Consider the following 13,338-nt stretch of genomic DNA (forward strand, 5'->3'; position numbering starts at 1 on the left):
GTACATCAACATTGCATGTACTTGCATAGAGGCAGAGCCACAACTACTGTCTCTTCACACACCCTGCAGAGGGGCTGCTCTGTGCTCCTTGCATATTGAATGAACACACAAAATTAATCCAATTGCTTCTAGTGGTTTTTGAGACAATAAGTGTAGTGAATTTGGGAGAGACTCTTTTCCAAACACCATAGCTGAGATCGCTTTTTCAGTTTGAGCACATCTTGCTCTATCTCTAACACAACTCTGCCCCCATAGGCAGATATCTGCAGAGAACTGTCTACAGCACCCTATTACTAAGTTCCCAACAATTACTAGCCTGCCCCCCCCAAAAAAAACTCCTCTGCTTTTTTCTTCCTTGATAAGAGGAATATCTCTTTTGACTAAAATTACAGGCTTTTTTTTTAAACTAGCCTGGAACTACAGCCTCCCCCCTCCCCCCGAAATCAAATAATCTGTATCTCTTTTACTAGTTTGCTTCCTTTTTATTACTTGGTATGGAGTAAATAAAGCTTTGACTGTTGTTTTTTCACCTGCCCATTAATTCACTTGAAGGAATTCTACTATGCACCTGGATGGAATTCCTGGAGTGATGGCAATCAAGTGAATGATTAAGAGCCAGGCCAGCATCCAGCCCATTACATTACAAAATCAGGGAAAGTGGGGAGACCTCTAGGCTTGTGTGCCAACCCAATGAGTGAGCAGCCAGCACTCGCCCAGTCTAACAACCTGGCTGGGGAAACAGGAATAGTGTCTCCATGACATTGGGAGGCTCCTTTTCTTGGTGTTGCAATTGTTTAACTAAGGCAGCTTGAACACCTGGGACACTGATTACAAAAAAAAATGGGAGCTCTTGCCTTCAGTGGGGAAAAAGGAAACCAAATGAGAGAGAGAAAGGAGGGGGGGAACCAATCTAGTTTAGCTCAGGGTTCCTCAACCTTGGCAACGTTAAGATGGGTGGACTTCAACTTCCAGAATTCCCCAGCCAGCAAGGTCCACCCATCTTAAAGTTGCCAAGGTTGAGGAACCCTACTTTAGCTATTCCTTCTTTGATCCTTACCAACTTTGGGGTGGGAGTGTACAGAAAGGGACATCAGCTTTTCCTAAGCACCTGAAGCCTTTTGGTGGTCAAGAAGATTTGCAGAGCTCTTTCCCACTTTGACTGGAGAATGTTCTTTTACTTGAAGACTTGATGTAGATCTGGTAGTAGACTTCAAGTACCTGCAAGGCTAGTCTGGAGCTAGTGTCAAGTAGCCACTTCACAGAGTGGTTCATGGTGAAGTCATCTGGAGGGTGCACATCTGTCTGGGAAGCCATGGGGTGGGGATGGAGGAATTTTGGTCTGCCCATCAAGATCGACCTTGGGGTGTCTGGCCATTTGGACTGCTCATCCTGGGAAAAATATAAGCTTCCACCCCCCACCCCCTTTTCTCCCTATGCCCAAGTTTGTGGGCAAAGGAGCAAACTCTGGAAGCAGGGCCTCAGGGGCCACTGGGCATCTATGGTAGCCCCAGAGCACCTTCGTTATAGAGAACAGAGGGACGGGGGAAGAAAGGGGAAAGGTAACGCCTCTAGGAGACCCTTGCTGAAGAGGCATTCCTAGCAGCTCGGCCTGAAGAGACTAGAAAACTCAAATTCCATCCAGACTTGCAGGAGAAGAGAGAATTAAGGGAAAGGCATGGAGGTCTTATAAAAAAGCAGTGAGTGACTCAGAGATTAAAAAAAAAAAAGAAATGGAGTAAATGAGATGATAAAGAAACCTTTTGAGAAGCTTAAAGTGCTAACAGACATTGTTATTTAGGAGACAAAGTTTTGTTTGCTTTGGTCTCTTCTTTGCACTTAACAAAGGGTTCAGAGGTGGAAAAGTGATACAAGAGATGCTGTTATTTCCAGCACCACTATTGTATCAAAGCACATCATCATTTGCAAGTTTAAATATAATAACCATGATCCTGTGGCTGCAGTAGAAGATACTTGCTTTTGGGGAAACATTGGTTAAAGATTATTCAGATTTTATTGCCTATTGCTATACTTGGTGGTGCCTTTTCCTTTTCTGTAGCTTAGTTCAGTAGGACTTTCTGGAGCAACCAGGGCAGAGAGTAGGAAATGGAGATGAGCATGTGAAAAGGTGGGAAAGCTGAGAGATTTAGGAGAAAATACGGAGAGGTGGGATGGGGCTTCTACTAGGAGCTTGAAGGAGTCAGTGGAGCAGTTACAAAGAATCAGCAAGGAAAGCATAAATCAGAAGAGCAAAGTTAAGGAGAAAGAGCAGCCTTACATTTTCAGCTACAGTATTAGCTGTAGGGGCTGAGTCTTAGGGAAGTCCAGGGTTATGGGGTGGAGGTTCCCAAAGTTTAAAAATATCCTTTGAAAAGAAATCTCCTTTCCCTACTTGTATTCTGGAGAGCTGAGGGAAAGGGAACGGGAACACACGTGCATGTGCGCGTGCACACACACACACACACACACTTGGGAGCAGAAATCAGGAGGCACACACAAGAACTCATCTAAGTAGCCTCAAGGAATTCCCTAGGGCAGGGTTCCTCAACCTTGGCAACTTGAAGATGTGTGGACTACAATTCTCAGAATTCTCCAGCCAGCATGGCTGGCTGGGGAATTCTGGGAGTTGAAGTCCACACATCTTCCAGTCGCCATGGTTGAGGAACCCTGCCCTAGGGTACTTAGGGGTGGCTGTACCTCATGGTTCAAAGAGACAGACAGATGAAACACGTGTGCTTGTACAGACATGCTTGCTTTAAAAAGAACCTCATGGTTCAAAGAGACAGACAGACGAAACACGTGTGCTTGTACAGACATGCTTGCTTTAAAAAGAAGCTACTGGTGACTCTTGATTCTCACAAGCCTGGATTATAAATAGTGTGCAGGGAGCTCAGGAACTATAATGCCCTCAGTGGGGCAGTTACTTTTAGCCTAGGCCCCTGATCCAGGGTTAGGAGGGAGGATAGTGGTTGGTCAGTGTCAGCCCACATTGGGTGATATGCATCCAGTATGGTTTTTAACTCCCATTGGAAACCTGCAGGATCACATTCTAGCTTTTAATGCTTTCTAATAGATTTTCTTTAGCCCTGGTGTATTCATCCCAGTGATTAGGGTCATTGCAGTCCCAGGTGGGGCTGTTTGCTGGCCAGGCAAAACGGGCTGGGACTGCTCGCCCAGGGACTGGGACTATGGGTCTTCTGGCTATTTCAGCAGTTTTCTCATACAGTTTAAAAATCTCATCTCTGGTAAGAAAGTTGTTCAACAGCTACATCATGCCTCCCCAAGATGAATTATGGCTTTCAGTAATCGACTGCAGGGTCCTAATGACCACCTGTGGGTCCTTTTGAAAGGGGGGAGCATCCTTCTTCCAGATTACCAGATCAGACAGGGAGAAAGACGTGTGGGTAAAAACAAAACCTAAATTGCCTAGAGCTCAGCCAGGTATAGGATTTCTTAATAAAGGTGCCATTAATTTCCCTGCGGTATTCCCGTCCAAGACATCCGACTCAGGATGGGCTGGAGTGGCATTGGGTGTGTTTGAATTGGAAATCACACCCGTGGGATTGGAAAGTTCTGCCCAACAGCACCAGTAAGGCAGATGGGAAGGCTTTAGTTCTGGTCTTAAAAGTGTTAATATAACATAGTCGAAAGTACCCATTTCAAGTCAAGTTGAACTACCAGCTGCATCAGTAAGCTTAGTCCATTCCAGACATAAATTCTGTGCACGGATCTTCCTCATCCCCCCCATCCCCCCAAAGCAATAACCCCCCATCCCAGGCGATGAACATCCTTCCCAAAGGGGAAGCTGGGGAGATCTTTGACTTGTCATCCCCCATTTCCGTCCCTAACCATGACACATGTGTCCACCTAGGTTTGAGGCGCTCCTTTTACATCTGGAGACTCTCTAATAGAGTATTGGTCCTCCCTTTTTGCCACCCTGGTCCCGGACTAAGAAAGGAGTAGAAAGCAGACTGGTATTTGCCCAGGTAAAATCAGTCATTCAACCTTTCACTACCTGTTGAGGCACGCGAGTCTCGTCAGTTTCCTTTGCTTTCCAGGGTCTCCTGGTCATCACCTGAAATGGGCTAGCAGGTGTCTTGGGGTGGCTGAAACTGATTTCAATGCCCAGCCCTGGTCAACAGTCAGGGTAAAACACAAAAGGGAAATCTTACACTCAGTTACTCACTGGACACAAGACACAAAATTTACAGGGTACTTACCGACTATGAAGACTCAGTTTCAAGCAACTGTTTGGCTCAAAACCAAAAACTCCCTTTACTACCAATGTCAATGCAGGCAGAGCCAGGACAGCACCCTCCAGCCAGGTGGGTGAAGTTGCCCAGGCCTGATCCGTTGACCCGGTGAGTCTTGGAGTCCCTTTGTGGTTGCCATATAGTTAGAAAGAAATCTTACCAGGTTTGTTTCTGAGTCAGGAATAAAATATGCTGGCAGTTGCTTGAACCAAAGGTGAGGTTTATTTCTGAGAGCACAGTGTATAGAATCAGCTGTTGGTAGCGGCCACACTAAGTTTTCCTTTTAAAGCCCTTTATATAGGGAAGCCTTGCTATTATTCCCCAAGAGCGTGAGAAAGTGCACCCTCTAGGACAGTGTTGTCCAAACTTGGCCACTTTAAGATGAGTGGACTGCTCTAGGAACTCTGAGAAAGCGCATTTAGCCAGCATTCTGAGAAAGTGTGCCTCACAGTCAGGTACTCTGCTGAGTTGTGGTTTCAACTTGTTTAGCATTTGTTGATTGAAATGGTAATCTCTTTGGGAAAAGGAAAGGATCTTTTCTTATTTGAGCAAAGAGACCTCTGGTTAAACTTCAGCCAGGAAGGAATGTTATTGAATTGGCATCTCCCTGCATTTTGATCTATGTATTGGGCCCATTCTAATTGCAGTTTCTCACCTTTTGCTTTGATTATGGCGGGAACACTACATGGCAGGGAGGGTTTGATTCCCTTCCCACAGACTTAAATCTGATTTTTTTTTTTTTTTAGTAGAATTGGTTAGTTCTAAGTCAATCATGTGGCATGCTTGCATTACTAGAAGGAAATTCTTAACTACTTGATAGACACTGCTGCCCTCAATTTTAGATTCAAGTGTCCCTTGGGTGACCATAGTTCTTCCTTGAAGTTGGGCATTTTGTTTTATGTTTAATTGCTTGAGAGAAACTTTCCTGAGCAAGCTGCTCTAAAATAACCAAGAGCAGTGCCTATTTCATTTGAACAGAGCTTGTACAAGGAGATTGTGCCTTCAGAACACTTCATCTTCAACTCTGCCCTCCAGAAGGGTTAGACCACGACTCTCATTAACTCTTATTACTCATGCTGGCTAGGGATCAAAAGAATTGTAGCTGATACATCTGGATGGCATTCGATTGGGAAAGTCTGTCTGACTATATTGGCCCATTAAAGATAAAACCAAAAATAGGTCAGAATGAAGCATTAAATCATTACATCATTAGTTTAGAATAACTCAATGGCAGCTTCAGCCTGGCAGTTCCAAGCAGTAAAGGAGGTGCTGCAACTGAAGAAAAATCCAAGTTTGAATTCTCTGGTTTGACACTTAAAGGATTTTTGAGCCTATAAAAGCTAACTGGCCTGGCTACAACCTTTTCCCTCTAATTCTGACATTACAGTGGTACCTCGGGATACGAACGTAATCCATTCCGTGACTCTGGGCATATCCCGAGTTGGTCGTAACCCAAAAAGTTCGTTAGTAGAGGCGTTCGTATCCCAAGGTACCACTGTATTTTCAAACATAATGCAGGGGTGGTACATATTTCTGGAAGCAGGCAGTTGAGCAGTCCACAGCATCATCTGTACCTGTTCCTTTGAACTGAGGTAATTGGTGATGACACATTTAATATGAGTTGCCAGATCTTTACAGTAAATGCAATATGAAAGCAACCAGAGGTTTTTGCTTTCTACTTGTCAAAGGTGTGGTACCTGGGTGGATGATAGGAATCCTTGAGCAATATTGCAATTCATGTTTGGATGTCTAAATGCATGTATAGTTTTCTAGATGTGGCTGCTGAACAACATCTCACCATTTCTTTACAGCATTAGTCATGCTAGCTATAGCTTCCAGGAGTTGCCACTTAGCAACATTCAGAGGACTTCATGAAGGTGATTTCTTAGACTTGGAAAATAGGATGAGAACTATTTCAGCTGGGTAAATGGAACTTATTCCTGGTTCAAATTGTTCTTCTCCCATGGACTTTATATATGGCTAGAGACAAATCATTTTTGGCTTTGGGGACCCTGTTCTAAAGATGTAGCAAATCATGCCGACTTAAAGTTGTAACAGTAATGGAAATTATACAGATTTGAAAGCTATGTTGGATCACATAGCATTCTTAGGATTCAAAGACATTTGAGCCCGTCACTTTGTGCAGTTAAGCTAAGCAGTTCTGGGTCTGGTTGATGACTGTGTGTGACTATCTGAGAATTCCACATGCACTCTTGAGTTCCAAGAAGAAAAAAACAAAATACAATACATGCAAAACATTACCAAACTTTTCCTTCCTTTTGATGGTTGTTAACACTTTAATGAGACCATGGGGATGTCAGAGACCTGTAAATTAAAAAAAGAAAAAAGAAAAAGCTACATAGGAAGGAAGAAAAAAGTTTAGGTTTGCGGCAGTTGGAATTGTTGCTTGTAAGGAATAAATTTGGCTAGATATCAGTGGTCTGGAATGACTGATGAAGTTTGATCGCTGGGATTCTCTTTGGAGAAGAATTTATTTCTCTAATCCTTGTCCACTTCTTCCTGTTCAGCTACACCTGCTCTGGTTTTCCTGTATGATATTTCCAGGACTTTCAAATGCAAGAGCCCCGACTTCTGCCTTTACTCTCTTCCTGTGTTCTCTCTGTCCCTGGTTTCCACTGTTGTGCTTTCTCAAACGGGGATCAGTGATCTCGAAGCAAAAGAATGCAACTGACCACTGTCATTTGGGATCCTCTGAAGTGCTACCCTACAGAAACTCTGCATTCTTTAAGCTCGCTTGTGGCGCGCCAGCACATTCCAATGGCCTGAGGTGGAAGGGAATAAGTGGTTGCGAGCACTGCCACGATTTGGGGTGGAGAAAAGGATCGTAATTTTTAAAAATACTCCTATTTATATTCTTTCTCAACAAGTGAGCTTTAGAAACATTTTTAGCTCTTTATAAATGTAGAGATTTCTCTGTCCTTTTTACATCTTTAAATCAGGCTATGATCTTGTTGACTTATTTTTGTAAAAAAAAAAAAACTTGCTGCCAGAATGCTCTTATTTTTAGACTATGTAAAAAAAAAAAGAAAAGAGAGCAAGCAGGCTTGCATTCAGCTGTTTCTTCTTCTGGTGGATTTTAGGTACACACACACACCCATACACACCCTTGAATAGCTTCTCTTTTTGTTACCCTGATTTGGATGTAATTGCTAATTGCTAAATTTTTCTACCGTAAACTAGTCATGAGATTCAGCTGTTATTTTGTCACTAGCTGTAGCTGAGGGAAGTGTTCTAGATTGTATTTGGAGGATGTTGTTCAAATGGCTGTATTACCTTCTCCACATTCTTGAATGCTTTTAAGCAATGCCTGATGAGCATCTTCATCTATGTTAACCTTTCCCAGTATGGCCACAGTCCAGAAGTGTGGACCAACTCCAGAATTCCCCAAGTATGGTCATTGTTGGAGTTGAAATCCAACATCTGGAGGGTGTCAAGATTGGGAAAGTTGTCCTGTACATTCCACTTCCTGTTGAAGCCACTTTCTCCCTTAAAAGCTCAACCTGAAGATTCTGCCCCCACTGGAAGAACTTCTTGATTTGACACTTCTGCCTTTGTCTATTTGGGGAGGGGGGAGGAAGAGAGAGGTGCCACTGATGTGCCAGGATTCTCCTTGTTCAGATGGCTCATTTTGGCCTGAATCCTTCTGCCATGATTCCGCCCTCAGCCTCTTATAGGCAGAAAACCCAAATAATATTGTTCTAAAGGAAGGAACAGATCCATGTTTCACAGTGATCTGGTTAATCTCAGTTTTCTGATTCCAGGTCATTTAATTGAAGAAATAGCCTACTGAGATCACTGTTGAAAGTTTTTATTAATAATATAAATTAATAGTATGTGCAATATTAATTGTATTTTAGCTTTCCATGAAGGTTTAACTTCACAGAACCTTCTTAGCTGAAAACAAGTAAAACGTTTCTTATATTGTAACAGCAATTCCAAACCTTTTCCTTAAAGTTGAAAGGTTTTGAGGACCACCATGGAAACTAAGGATCAGCAAGATGGCGTCTGCTGATACTGTAGCATGTGTGTCTCGCCCCAGAATTAAATAACAAAATTTAATATTAATATACTGCAATAAAGTTATTTCAGTATTAATATTGATATTGAAATAACTTTATCAGCCAAAATCTTTCAAGATGGTTCAACTCATGAATCACCTAACTCTTGGATGATTTGGCTATCTCCTTAGACTATGGCCATTTAAAAAAGTACATCATAATTTTGCACCCATATCGAAAATTACCTGCAGCTTTCACATGGATTGTACGTTGGGAACCATCATGTTAGAAAATGTATGAAATAACAAACAGAAAGTCAGATTTAAAAACCTCATATTTTGCTGTTTCATGTGTAAAGTGGTTTATATAATAAACCCAAACAAACAAAATGGCTAATTATTCAGTCTCCAAAACAAAACTTTGAGTTATCCACAAGAACTTCCAGAAGTATGATGTTGAGGCTGAACTCTATAAGACCTAAAGATTAAATCAAAAATATATTCTTTTTCCACAGGGAAGATGGCTTACCAAATATCCTAATAGCTGTGTTTCTAATTAGCATGTTTATGAATTTCCCGTGCAATCATATGAATATAAGCAATCAGTTTTAAAAGTTACACTGCCACAAAGCAATACAAGATAAAAGCAGTTGTGCTTCTCTTTGAGGTTCATCTGTACCAATAAAGTGCGAAAGGACAAAAACAGAGCAGCACTGTTACAAAGAAGCTGGTCTGCCCCTGGTTTATTCCTGGCTGCTGGTGAGACCACAAATGTATTTTTAGAAATATAGTCATATGCTTGCTATATCTAGCATGTGTCTGTACTTTTTCTCCCCATCTCTTCAGCAGGGTTGTGGTCTTCTTTACCAGACTACCATTCTTAAGGGTTATTTCACTCACACATCTTTAAAACAACATCAGAGTTAGACACTGCTTCTATAAGAAATACAAAAAAGATATTTTATTAATAAACCATTTTGAAAAAAAATCTGCTAAAAACAATGTTACTTGTAGTAATAAAATATATAGATGTATCATATATTTACATACTCTGCTTTTTTGTGGGTTTTCCCAAATTCCTCCCAATAGCTGAATTACATATTCATATTCATTAGGTCCTACTATTTTAGGGAGCCACCTCCCTTTTCTTTTAGATATAAAGATACACAAATTGAAATACCCCCCTCCACACACACACACACACACACACACACACACCTTTCTGGATTTTTGTGTTCTTTTAAAATGATAATGAGTTGCAGAGCCCATTTATTTTGCATATTTCCTAGGAATACTTGCTCATATATTGTGGTACTGTGACGTTTTCCATTTTTTCCAACAAGATTACTCAGTGGGAGAGGGTATATTTATAGCTACTAAATTAAGTTGCGTAAAAGCAAATAGGGTGGGGGAAAGAATCTGCTCTTTACTTTTGAATAAGCTTTGTCCTCCCTTTTTGGGGAACGCTGCACCTCTGACTGGGGAAGGGTCCACTCTCGGTAAGGCTGCTTAGCAGAGTGTTTCAAGTTTTCTCTTTCTGTATAGAAAGATGCCTCCCCCAGTTGTCTCTTTTGCTTCCCCACTGCCTCATCTCCCAGAGAATTGCTGCAAACCCAGTGTCCATCCTCATCCTGAAAATTTGTTCTTTCCCAATACCTTTCAGTCAACAAGCTTCTGTTCCTTTATTCCAATTGCAGGCCATTTTATTCTTGGTTGTATGGTTTTTCCCAGAACAGGAAGAAGTATTAAGATTTGATTATCGACTGGATGGGAAAAGGCAGAGAAATTTTAAACTTCTCCTTTTTCCTCTCTTATCATAAAATATATGATACTTTCCCTGCATTTTACCTCCCTGTCTCTCGGCCCCATTTGTAGCTGGTACTTTCTCACATAATCCCATTTTCCATACCAGAAAGAAAAAGAAGGTAATGTTTTGCCCATCTTCAAAGATTGGTTAAAAGAAGAAAAAGACTTGAAGGGCAGCTGTTGCAGGGAAGAAAAAAAAAACCTGGACTGGATTTCATTGGAAGGAAGAAAATTTTGTCTCCTAACCATATCAACCCTGGTTTTAGAAATAAATCTGTTCTGGATTGGATTGCAGCTTGTCCCCCAAAAGCAGGTGTAGTCATTAATTACAATTATTACAAGAATAGCCACAAAGGACCGTAGCATAACATTTGTGCTGTTAGTCCTTATTCCTAACAGAAGGGCAGTTTACCACTTGCTTGGTGGAAAGAGAAAGCCAATCTAGGTCTGTGCAGAAACACTTCTATTATATTTTGGGACAATAGACATTTTCTAGTATATTTAGCTCATTATCTCCTGAGATTTTGTACGGATGAAAAATGTGATATTGAATGCAGAATACTCAGCTCAGCTGCTTTTTATTTCATAGGTTACAAAATAAAAATGCATAACAGAATAAGATGACCTACTGGATAGAATACAAGAGAGAAATCTGTTTTGAACACCATCTGTATGACGGGAAAGAACCGAAGGAGCGGCTGATTTTAAGTCTGAAGACTGCTGCATTCTCTTCAGAAATCTGAATGGTTGTAAGGAAATAGTCAGCACTTGTAGAGAATATGTCGATAAGAGTAGCTATAAAACAGATTATATCTGCATACTGATTGATGGAAAATCATTCCTTAATCACTTGGGGTTTACATTCCAAAAACAGCTACCTTAGACAGGAGTTTCTAGATACTCTAGTTGGTCAGATACTCAAGAACAAGAAACATAATACCATTCTTGCTGCAAACTCTTAATAACAGCATTTCTAAATTACATTTCTATTGACCATATTGTTCTCTGAAAATAAGTTACACTACAGTTGATATAGCAAAATAACAGGGTATTACTTCTTTTTAGACTTGGGCAAGGAACTGGGCTTTTAGTATACTAATGCTCCCTATTAAAGGAGGTAAAGTAGAATATAATTACTTCAGAAATGAAATTGTGTAGAAGTCCTTGTGATCTTTGATATTACTAATATCAAAGATATTATAGCAGTAGATAATCTTCCACCTAAAACCTGGGTGGGCAGTTTATGACTCTGAAGGCCATACCAGTGGCTTGGGGCTGCACTTCCATAAACATTTGTGCTTAAACACACAAAGTCACTTTCCATCCCAAATACATACACTTGTGACCCATTTTCACAGTGACCCAACTCCATACCGCATAAACATGGTTATCACATCCTACCCATCTCTACATGCAAATAAACCGCATACACGCTACCCCATCCTGCCCCCACAGATACCTTAATTTATGATAGGAGAGAATACAAGGATCCTCTCTTCTTTCCAGTATCCTTATACATGATTGCCCTATTCCTGGAAGGAAGAGAGTTTTCTCCTTTCTCCCAGTGACTTGAAGTAGGCTTGTTAAGGAAAGGAAAGTTTTTTTACTGAGCTTACAATTCTTTACAACCCTCCAGTTTTTAGACGACATTCATTATCTCGTCTTTAGCCCACTGTAAAGAAAGCCTAAATTCATTCCTGTTTCAATTAAGTTTAAAAAGTAATGTGTTCCATATTGTTCTGATTGGTGAATGAACTATCTACCACACCTTGGTAGATTCATGATCTTGGTAATGAAGCAGTCAAAAGCTGGCATCTGCCAAGCTCCTTTTGATCAGTTGAGGCTGCTCTAGGCAGACCCTTCCCCTCCCATCATTGGGCATCACTGTCTGTCCCTGGCCATTTTTGTTTGGGCTGCAGGAAAACGTCTTCCTTCCACAGAACATCTATCTATGTAATATGATGTAATGTCCATCAATTAAGCAGTCTCATCTAGCAGGACCCAGGAAGTGTGCCTTCTCTGCCATGGTGCCCGTCCTCTGGAATATTGCTCCCTCAGAGATCCAGGTGGCTCCCACCCTGATGATGTTCTGAAGCTATTGAAGACCTGGCTGTTCTCCCAAGCCTAGGGGCAGGGTGATAGTTTAGCCCCTATTGGATGGATGTGCTGTTCCCAACTTTTTAATTGTAAGTTGGCCAGAGTCATTCAGAGTCAGGCTAAATAAATACATACATACATACATACATACATACATACATACATACCCAGTTATTTCAGTCTGAATTAGAAACTTATTAATATTCATTTGAATAACACCAGGTTCTGGTATTCATTTGAGAATTGTGGACCTGCTGGTTTCAGCCATGAGCAGATTTAACTTTTGAATTTAGGCATCATCACTAAAGAATAGAGAGCTAATGTTTATTACTGGGATAAAAGGCCCTCTTTTCTTTTTTTTTTTTAATCATCCTCATATTAATAATAAGCAGGCTGCCCTTAACACAATTTTACCAGCTGGCCCTGTGTATTTTTATTTAATTAATTTGTAACCCTTTTGCCGGTTTTTAAAATGTCAAGCCCTGCCTTCATTTCAGTATCCATAACTAAGGATGCTTGCATCTGACAAGGTTCCCTGGAAGGAAGGAAGGAAGGAAGGAATAGCTTTGCTGTCCACAGGACTATCACAGGTTCTGTGTTCTGTTCCTGGTGCAGATCTTACAGCACTTTTCAGTTTTGCTGTTTTTCCAGATATCCATTTAGAGCTATAAATCTGTACAAGACGTTTGCACTAGCTAGTGGGGAACGTCCCCAGACATGGTTTGCATCCAATTTGCAGAATTTTGTGTGTGTGTCAAAGTTCGGATTTAAGGATGAAGAATTACTTTGGGTTTAAATGTCAAACTTGGCCCTCTCCATTAAAAATGGTGTGCCTTTGCTTTGATTCCTAAAACCACCTCTTACAACCAGTGATACAATTAAGACATTAAAGCCTCCAACTTGCTGCATTGAAGTATCCAACAGACTCTTGAGATTTGTTGTTATAATTGTCTACTCTAATTGGGACTACTTGGTATAGTAGGTTATCAGTTGGATTGTTTGTGTTCTGCTCTTCATAAACAACAGAAAATAAAACCATTCTACATAAAAATAACTGCAATCTTCTGCTAAGGAAATCTGAATTTTATCTAGATGTATTTATAGTGTTGATTTTTAAGTGAAAAATCCCAGCAGACATTATTGAGGTTGCTCTAATCCAAACACATT

General features: G+C 40.9%; 1 protein-coding gene across 4 annotated transcripts in view; it reads left to right on the top strand.

Moving 5' to 3' along the window:
* The window catches only part of SAMD4A (sterile alpha motif domain containing 4A), a 133,179-nt gene that overhangs the window by 47,200 nt on the left and 72,641 nt on the right, over positions 1 to 13,338 (top strand). Inside the window, exon 2 of one of the 4 annotated variants that reach the window (XM_088149683.1) lies at positions 10,664 to 10,823. The exons of 2 other annotated variants lie outside the window; for them this stretch is intronic. The gene's annotated coding sequence lies outside the window, so the exon portion shown is untranslated. The remainder of the gene's footprint in view (positions 1 to 10,663; positions 10,824 to 13,338) is intronic. One more of the 4 variants, XM_088149684.1, reaches the window with a different exon arrangement.

Source organism: Python bivittatus, unplaced genomic scaffold (genome assembly GCF_059951505.1).
Source record: "Python bivittatus isolate LINGU-HERP-01145 unplaced genomic scaffold, Pbiv_v1 ctg000580_np1212, whole genome shotgun sequence".
Lineage (NCBI taxonomy): Eukaryota > Metazoa > Chordata > Lepidosauria > Squamata > Pythonidae > Python > Python bivittatus.